Here is an 8,103-nt window from a genome sequence, read left to right on the forward strand (position 1 = left end):
TGAATCAACATGAATTCTCCAAGTACTCTTGTATGTATCACCTGTGATAAGCGCTAGAAACTAAAATAAAAGACAACTCTAGTGTTCACTGTTTCTCTCTTTGGGGGGGGGGGGGGAGAGAGAGAGAGAGAGAGAGAGAGAGAGAGAGAGAGAGAGAGAGAGAGAGAGAGAGAGAGTAATGAGAAATATATAAATAAAACTGGGCATGATGACATGGGCCTATAATCCCAGCAACTTGGGAGTCTGAGGCAGGAGGATCACATGTTCAAGGCTAGTTTAATATATGGAGTCCCGATATTGAAATAAAGAAAAGGTCTGAGATTGTAGTTCAGTGGTGAAGCACTTGCCCAGCATGCACAGGGCCCTGGATACCCTCCTCAACATTGGAAAAAGTCACTGGATATCTTTCTATGGTACCATCATCAGCTAAGATGATGGAAAGTGAGAAAGTGATGTGGATGTGGAAGAAATAATAGGCAGCAGTGTTTAATAGTAAATGATAAAATTTTAAGTCTGTTAATGACAACTACAGGAATAGTAAGGGAAGAATGGGATGCTAGAATTGATAGCTTTAGGCGGCCTCTAGTTTAGATGCGACATCCAGGAGACCCTCTATAACGTATCATGCCATTCTGAAGAGACATGAAAAGCTCATTTCAGACAGAGGGAACAGAAGTACAAAGGCCACAGAGCAGAGTGAGCTTGAAGTTGGTGTGACAAATGCTGGGAACATGGAGAAAGTGGGACATGAATGTAGAGAGGAGAACAGGAGTCGGACCAAAAAAATATAGTAACGCCTTGTGTGCTGTGCTCAGGACTTGGATTTTAAGTGCAACTGGAGGTTTTAAAGTTTTTGTCAGAGTTGGCCTTATTCACCACTAGAAAAGACTATTTTGCTGTTAGGTAGAGGAAGTATGTAAGGTCAAGGGAAACAATGGAAGACCAGTGTGCTGTGTTCTGTCTTGTACAGCGAGGATGATGTTGCCTGGAATCAGTGTGACAGAGTGGGAGACAGGTGCTATTGTATAGCTATTTCTTCCCAGTGGAAACATCTCCTGAGTAGAGAGAAAGAGGCTCATAAATTTCAGGAAGTAAATGAAACATACAAGGCCCAGAAAGTAAAGCAAACTTACAGGATTTAGGAAGCTCCTGAAATTTGTAAGATTCACAAAGTGTATCTCCCAGCCCCGCCAAGGTTATATAAACAGTAACAATTCCTGGAGAGAAGAGACTCCAATTGTTTATCTACCAGTTGGTTGTGCCTGGAGTCCAGCGATGCAGATTTCTTGAGTTGTCACCCAGTTGGGGTGGGATTTCCAGCGATTCTTTTGCCTTTGTTTCACCCACACTCCTGTAGGTAACCCCCACCTATGCTACTGTAAGTAAACACTATAAGCTAACTGGTTCACTAAGATATACTTGAGTGGAGTCGTTTCCTTGGCCCGTGGTCAGTTCCCTATCTGTGGTGAATAGATGTTTTCACGTCTTCCTAGGAAAGCGCACATAGCCAAGCTGTATTTCAGAGGATGAACCACTTGGCCTTGCAAATGAGTTCCATGTGGGGCACAGAGGTCAAAGATAACTCATGCTTTTATTTTTCAGCTTGTAGCCAAGCAGCTAGGGGAACTGTGCTGGGAAAATAAGGGGGAGACAAACATTTGTACTGGATGTAATGAGGAAAGAGTGACAGCTACATCTATCCTACTGAGAGTCAGGTCTCTCTGACACGCCAGTGGAGAAGGAGCTAGGCCAAGGAAGACCAGAGTCGTTCTCTGGATCATATTGCCCGTGTAAATACAGCAGGGGACACGCATAAAACCTAAAAATTCACAGGAAGCCACATTTAGCAGATAAAAAAGAAAACATATGAAATGAGCTTTAAAACATATTTAATTTAATATCACATTTCCAAACATTTTAATGTCAGCATGCTACTGTGGATATTGCTTTGTATAAATAAAATGCTAATTTGTCAGTAGCCAGGCAGGCAGTATATGCGGGACAAGCAGAAAAGAGAATTCTGGGAAGTGGAAGGCTGAGTCAGAGAGACACTGCCAGCCGCTGCCATGACAAACGATATATAAGATACCGGTAAGCCACGAGCCACGTGGCAACTTATAGATTAATAGAAACGGGTTAATTTAAGATATAAGAACAGTTAGCAAGAAGCCTGCCACGGCCATACAGTTTATAAATAATATAAGCGTCTGTGTGTTTATTTTATAAGTGGGCTGTTGGACTGCCAGGGCTTGGTGGGACCCAGAGAGAATACTCCAGCTACAGCATGCAGTCAATATGAAATAGCTAGTGAGATATTACACACCTTCAGGTATGACATCTTCAAATTCTGGCATCTCCCCCACCACTTACACATTCAGCCAATCTCAGTTCAACCTATCTGGGCTCATATAGCTTAGGGCTACCATATGAGAAGTGAATCTTTAGAGAAAAGGGAGGTATAGACAGTTACAGTTGGGGATCGGAGCTAGAGATGGCTCTGTGTTTAAGACTACTTCCTGTTCTTCCAGTACCCATGGTGAACAGGTCTCAATCATGTAATGCTAGCTCCAGGGGATCAAACACCTCCTCTAGCCTCTGTGGATACTACACATATGCACACACACATGTACACACACACACACACACACACACACACACACACACACACACACTATAATCATTAAAAAAGGAACAAGATTGCCTAAGAACTAGGGAATATACCTGGAGAATCTCATGCATACAGGGTGCAACCCAGGGCACCTTGAAATTTACAGACGGACTCTGAGTATCTATCTAAAGGACTGTAAGTCATTGGACAATAGTGATGCTTGTGTACCCACAATTCTGCAGCATTGTTTATAGTTGTCAAGTTATGAAATTAGCCTATGTTCCTATAAACTGATGAATGGATAAAGAAAACATGACGTGCATATGTATTTTATTCAGCCATGATGAATAAGATCATGCAGAGAAAAAAACAACAACTGGACGTCAATATGTTATGTGAAATAATTCAGATTCAGAGAGACAAATATCATGTTTCTCTCATATGTGGAATCAAGATTAAAAACAAAAATGTGAGATTACAGGGGGCCTATCGGGGAAGAGGAAGGAGACAATCAGGAAAGGGGAACAAGAGAAGGAAATTGGGTGTCCAGGTCAGAGTGCATTAGATACTCACATGAAAATGTCATGATGAAACAGTATTATTTTTATAACGAATACACATTAATAAAAGGCCTAACAGGGAAAATATCAAACCAAAGTTTATAGGTAGGCTAGAGGATATAGAGCTGGTGATGGAGACAAAATTTCAGTTCTCACTTCCTCTACTCCGTCCCCCACAGGTCTGCTCTATGTGCCCTATACGGCGGCGTCCCAGACATCGCAGTCGGTACAAATCAGGGGTCCAACGTGCTCTTCTCCACGAGCATCAGTGACTGCCCCTTCATCATGAGCAGCTCGGCTTCAGCAGCCAACGGAAGTGATAACAAGAAATTCAAAGTGACAAGAGGAGCACAGGCGTCCCTTTCAGAGTCATCCATGTCCTCAAGCTACCCAGTGACATCACTGAGGGCGAGGTCATCTCCCTGAGGCTGCCCTTTGGGAAGATCACAATCTCCTTATGCTGAAGAAGAAGAACCAGGCCTTCATTGAAATGAACACAGAGGAGACTGCCAACACCATGGTCAGCTACTGTATACATCAGCACCCATGCTATATGAATAGCCCATCTACATCCAGTTCTCCAACCACAAGGAGCTCAAAACCCACAGCTCACCCAACCAGGCACGTGCCCAGACAGTCCTGCAGGCCATGAACTCTGTGCAGTTCAGAAGCCTGGCTTTGTCAGCCTCTGCTGCTGCCATGGAGGCCAGAATTGACAGGCCAGAGCCTAGTGCTCAGGATCATTGTGGAAAACCTCTTCTACCCAGTGGCCCCATATGTGCACAAGATCTTCTCTAAGTTCAGCACAGTCCTGAAGATCATCACGTTCACCAAGAACAACCAGTTCTAGGCACTGCTGCGGTATGACCCTGTGAGCGCCCAACATGCCAAGTTGTTGCTGGATGGCCAGAACATCTACAATGCCTGCTGCACACTGCACATTGACGACTCCAGGCTCATCAGTTTCAATGTCAAATACAACAATGACAAGAACAGAGATTACACTTGGCCCCACATGCCTTCTGGGGACAGCCAGCCTTTTGCTGGACCAGACCATGGCTGCAGGCTTTGGTGTTCCCGGCATAATGCCAGCCTCTCAGAATGCAGGAGTTGAGTTCCCTCCCACCTTTGCCTTCCTTCAGGCCGCAGGCCCCTCTGTCCCTAATGTCCACCGGAGTGCTGCCCTGCCTCCTTCCCCCATCTTCTGCTGCTGCAGCTGCTTCAGCTGGCAGCATGGCCATTCCAGGTCTGACAGGCTGGGAGTTCTGTCCTTCTGGTCAGCAAACTGAACCCTGAGAGAGTCATACCTCGAAACCTTTATTCCCTTCCGTGTCTATGGAGAAGTGCAGCGGGTGAAGATTCTGTTCAACAACAAGAAGAATGCACTTGTACAGATCGATGGTAGATGGCAGCCAGGCTCAGCTGGCCATGAGCCACTGAATGGGCACAGGATGCATGGGAAGTCAGTGCACATCACACTGTCCAAACGTTAGAGTGTGCAGCTGCCTCATGAGGGGCACGAGGATCAGGGCCTGACCAAACATTATGAGAGCCTACCTCCACACCTCTTCAAGAAGCCGGGCTCCAAGAACTTCCAGAACATCCCCCTCGTCCTCAGTCACCCTCCACCTGTCCAATCTCCCACCCTCTGTGTCAGAGGATGACTCAAGAGCCTCTTCTCCAGCAATGATGGTGTCGTCAAAGGTTTTAAGTTCTTCCAGAAGGACTGCAGGATGGCACCGACCCAGATGAGCTCTGGGGAGGAGGTGGTGCAGGCGCTGATTGAACTGCACAACCATGACCTGGGTGAGAAGCACCACCTGCATGTGTCCTTCTCAAGTCTACCATCTAGGTGCCCCAGGGCCTTCAACAGCTTCCCCAGTTTCAGAAAAGCCACTTTAAAAAGCAGCTGAAGTGGCCTTCCAGATCACAGAATTTATTTTTTTAAAGAGAGATCAGTTTACCTGTTTTTTAAAAAATAAATCTAGCTCACCTTGCTGTGGTGGGAAATGGCTTGGGCCACAGAGGCTCAGTCAGGGCCGGCACCATGCTTTGAGGGGCCCAGGTGTGAGGCCACAGCTATGCCCCGAACACAGCCGCTTTCTGGTGCCAAACAAAACCAACCCACCTTGGGGCTGCACACTCACCCTCTCAGGCCACTGGTCTGTCTCTAGAGCTGCAGGTGAGCCAGGCGGCCTGTACCACAGGCTCTCTATGCTGTGCAGAAGCTGAGGCTACCGCCCCCACCCTTATAATAAAGGGACTTGATTCTCCCATGGCCCTGGCCAGCCCTGGGGGCCCAAGACATCCTCAGCTGCTGAACCTCATGTGACTTTTGTATTCTATTCTGTGCGGTCACAGAACCTGTGCTTAGCAATATTTCCACTTGACCAAATACCCAAATCTTATTCCAATTATATGCAAGAGATAAAGTTTTAAGTAACTTTTTAAAGCAATGATACAATGGTATGTGTGTACTCTAAGCTTCTGTGTCCCTGTGCTTGTCCCCTCCTTCCTGGTGACCAACTTGCAGATGGGGCCCAGGCTAGTGCTGCTTCTGCCTGGGGAAAACAGCTCTGAGACCAGTGGGTTCCTACCTTCAAATTTTGGACCAGAGTTTTGTTTTCTGCCTGCCTCTGAGTAGGCCCAGGTGAGGGGCTGACCTCTAGGCCTTAATGCCCCTCCTAAATGCCCACCTTCATGTCTAGCTTGTCTCTATGGGAGGGTTCCCTGGACTATTTTTTCTGGGGCCAGCCCTGGCCACATTCCACCCCGTCCCAGATGGTGTGTTGGGGGGAGTTTCCATCAAAGCTGTTTTCTAACCTGAAAAGGAAGTTGGAATGAGAAGAGTTGAAAGAGCTCAGAGACGGTGAGATGAATGTGCTGGAGGTTCTAGGGCTGAGTCTTGAGGCATATTCTGGCAAATGAGAGGCCGGGACTTTTTAACAAAGGGTGCACGAGAATAAGGACTAAGGGGATGTGCAGGGCACCAGACAGGTGACCTCAAGTGAGTTGAGGCAGGCAGAAGAGACAGGTATGGGCTGGAGCTCAGTGGGTCCTGTGTTCCTGCTGAGGACTCAGGGGCATCCTTTAGATCTGTATGTAGTCTTGGTGACAGCTGCAGTCACAGGGTGAGAACTATGGTCCAGTGACTTTGTCTTGTCATATTGGCATCCAATGACCTGCTGTGTAGCAATTTATGAAACACTCCCTTCAGGAAGGAGAGGGGAGGTCACAAGATGAACTTTACACATCTGAGAAATGAGACTTATTAGGATTCCTGAAAGCCCCTCCCCAAGGTTATGGAAACAGTAAGCAACTGTATCTGTAGGTAAGGACAAGGGAGCTGCTGAGAGCAGATTCTGGAACTGTTGAGGTGCCTCTCAGTCCTGCAGACAGCCCAGAGTTGCAAATTTCAAGAGTGGTCATCTGTGTTGGGGTGGGCTTTTTTGTGCTACAATGCTAGTTGGGTTGCTTCTGCTCCCTGTAGTAACTCCTTCCATACTCCCGTTAGTAACCCTAAATAAAAGTTCACTGGTTGGCCACGGTGGCATTTGCTGGAACCATTTACTTTGATCTATCATGGATTTCCTCTCAGGGTGAGTAGACTGTGTTGTGTCTCCCCAGGAAAAGTCTCACACAACATCCTCCACCCACTGCGTTCCCTGTGTGCTCTTCTACTCAAGAATGCAGGATGTGAGGCAGTGGTCTCTTAGGGAACATGCTGTTGCTTTATAGATAGAAATCTCAGTTCTAAATGTGAATTTCTGTTAATAGCAAGTTCCTTGCAGCACACCTCAGGGACACCTTTGGCACACCCCACAGGAGCAGCTGGGACCTAACTTCTGCTGTGGGTCCTAGGACAGCCTTAGAGCAGTGGTTCTCAACCTTCTTAATGCTGTGAATATTTAACACAGTTCTTCATGTTGTCGTGACCACCAACCTCCAACAAAATTATTTTGTTGCAACAGTAATTTTGCCACTGTAATGAACTGTAATGTAAATATGTGATATACAGGATATCTGATATGCAACCCCTGTGGAGGATCATTTGACCCCAAAGGGGTTGAGAACCACTGCTTTAGAGGGATTTAAGCATCAAAGACAGAGAAGTGCTGTGTTTATGTTTGAGAGACTGGCAGCAGCTGTGTGCAGCAGGGCTCTACCCTGCCTGGGTTGCAGATCCAAGTCCTCACAGCTCCTCCATCTCCTCTGTCTCTTTGCATCCTTTCATCTTTCACCTCACCTTCTGTGGTGAACAAATCAAAAAGTGCACCCTGCTCTACTGCTCCTGATCCCTAAGAAGCCTTCTTTGTAGACAGATTATTAAACAGCACTTGAATATGCCAGACACATGTATTTCTGATCATCCAGAGAAGAGGGGGGAGCTGAACTAATCAGTAATGATCTTAGCTCTTAGATGCACTTAGGAATGTCTTTCTAATTGGCACCAGAGCAGAGGCATCCTGCAGGCCACTGTGGGCACTGCTGCCCCGATGAGATGTAGATACAAAGGCTAATGGGGGCTGAGAAAGATGCTGAAGGGGTATCAAGATGAAGGTGAATATAGCATGTTTGTCAGATTTGGTCTTCTCTGCACATATCTGAATCTCATGTGTATGTGTGTGTGTAGTGTGTAGTGTGTGTGTGTGTGTGTGTGTGTGTGTGTGTGTGTGTGTGTGTGTATGTGTGTGTGTATGTGTGTGTGTGTGTGTGTAGATGGAGGTTTCTGGGTGTCAATGAATATATGTATTGTATAGATGTATACAGAGGCTAGCGATCTTTCCTTAGGAACTAGCAAACTTGTTTTAAAGATAAGGTCTCTCATTTGGAATTCACTGAGCAGGCTGCATTGACTGGCTGGAGAGCTTCAAGGATTTGTCTGTCTCTGCCTCTGAAGCACTAGCTTTGCACGTGCATGCCACCAAACCTAGC

General features: G+C 46.4%; 1 pseudogene; it reads left to right on the forward strand.

Moving 5' to 3' along the window:
- Positions 1-731: 731 nt before the first annotated feature.
- LOC128109538 (polypyrimidine tract-binding protein 1-like) lies at positions 732-5,081 on the forward strand (annotated as a pseudogene).
- The last annotated feature ends 3,022 nt before the right edge of the window (positions 5,082-8,103 follow it).

This window comes from Peromyscus californicus, unplaced genomic scaffold (genome assembly GCF_007827085.1).
Source record: "Peromyscus californicus insignis strain IS unplaced genomic scaffold, ASM782708v3 Scaffold_14__1_contigs__length_90479793_seg_2, whole genome shotgun sequence".
NCBI lineage: Eukaryota > Metazoa > Chordata > Mammalia > Rodentia > Cricetidae > Peromyscus > Peromyscus californicus.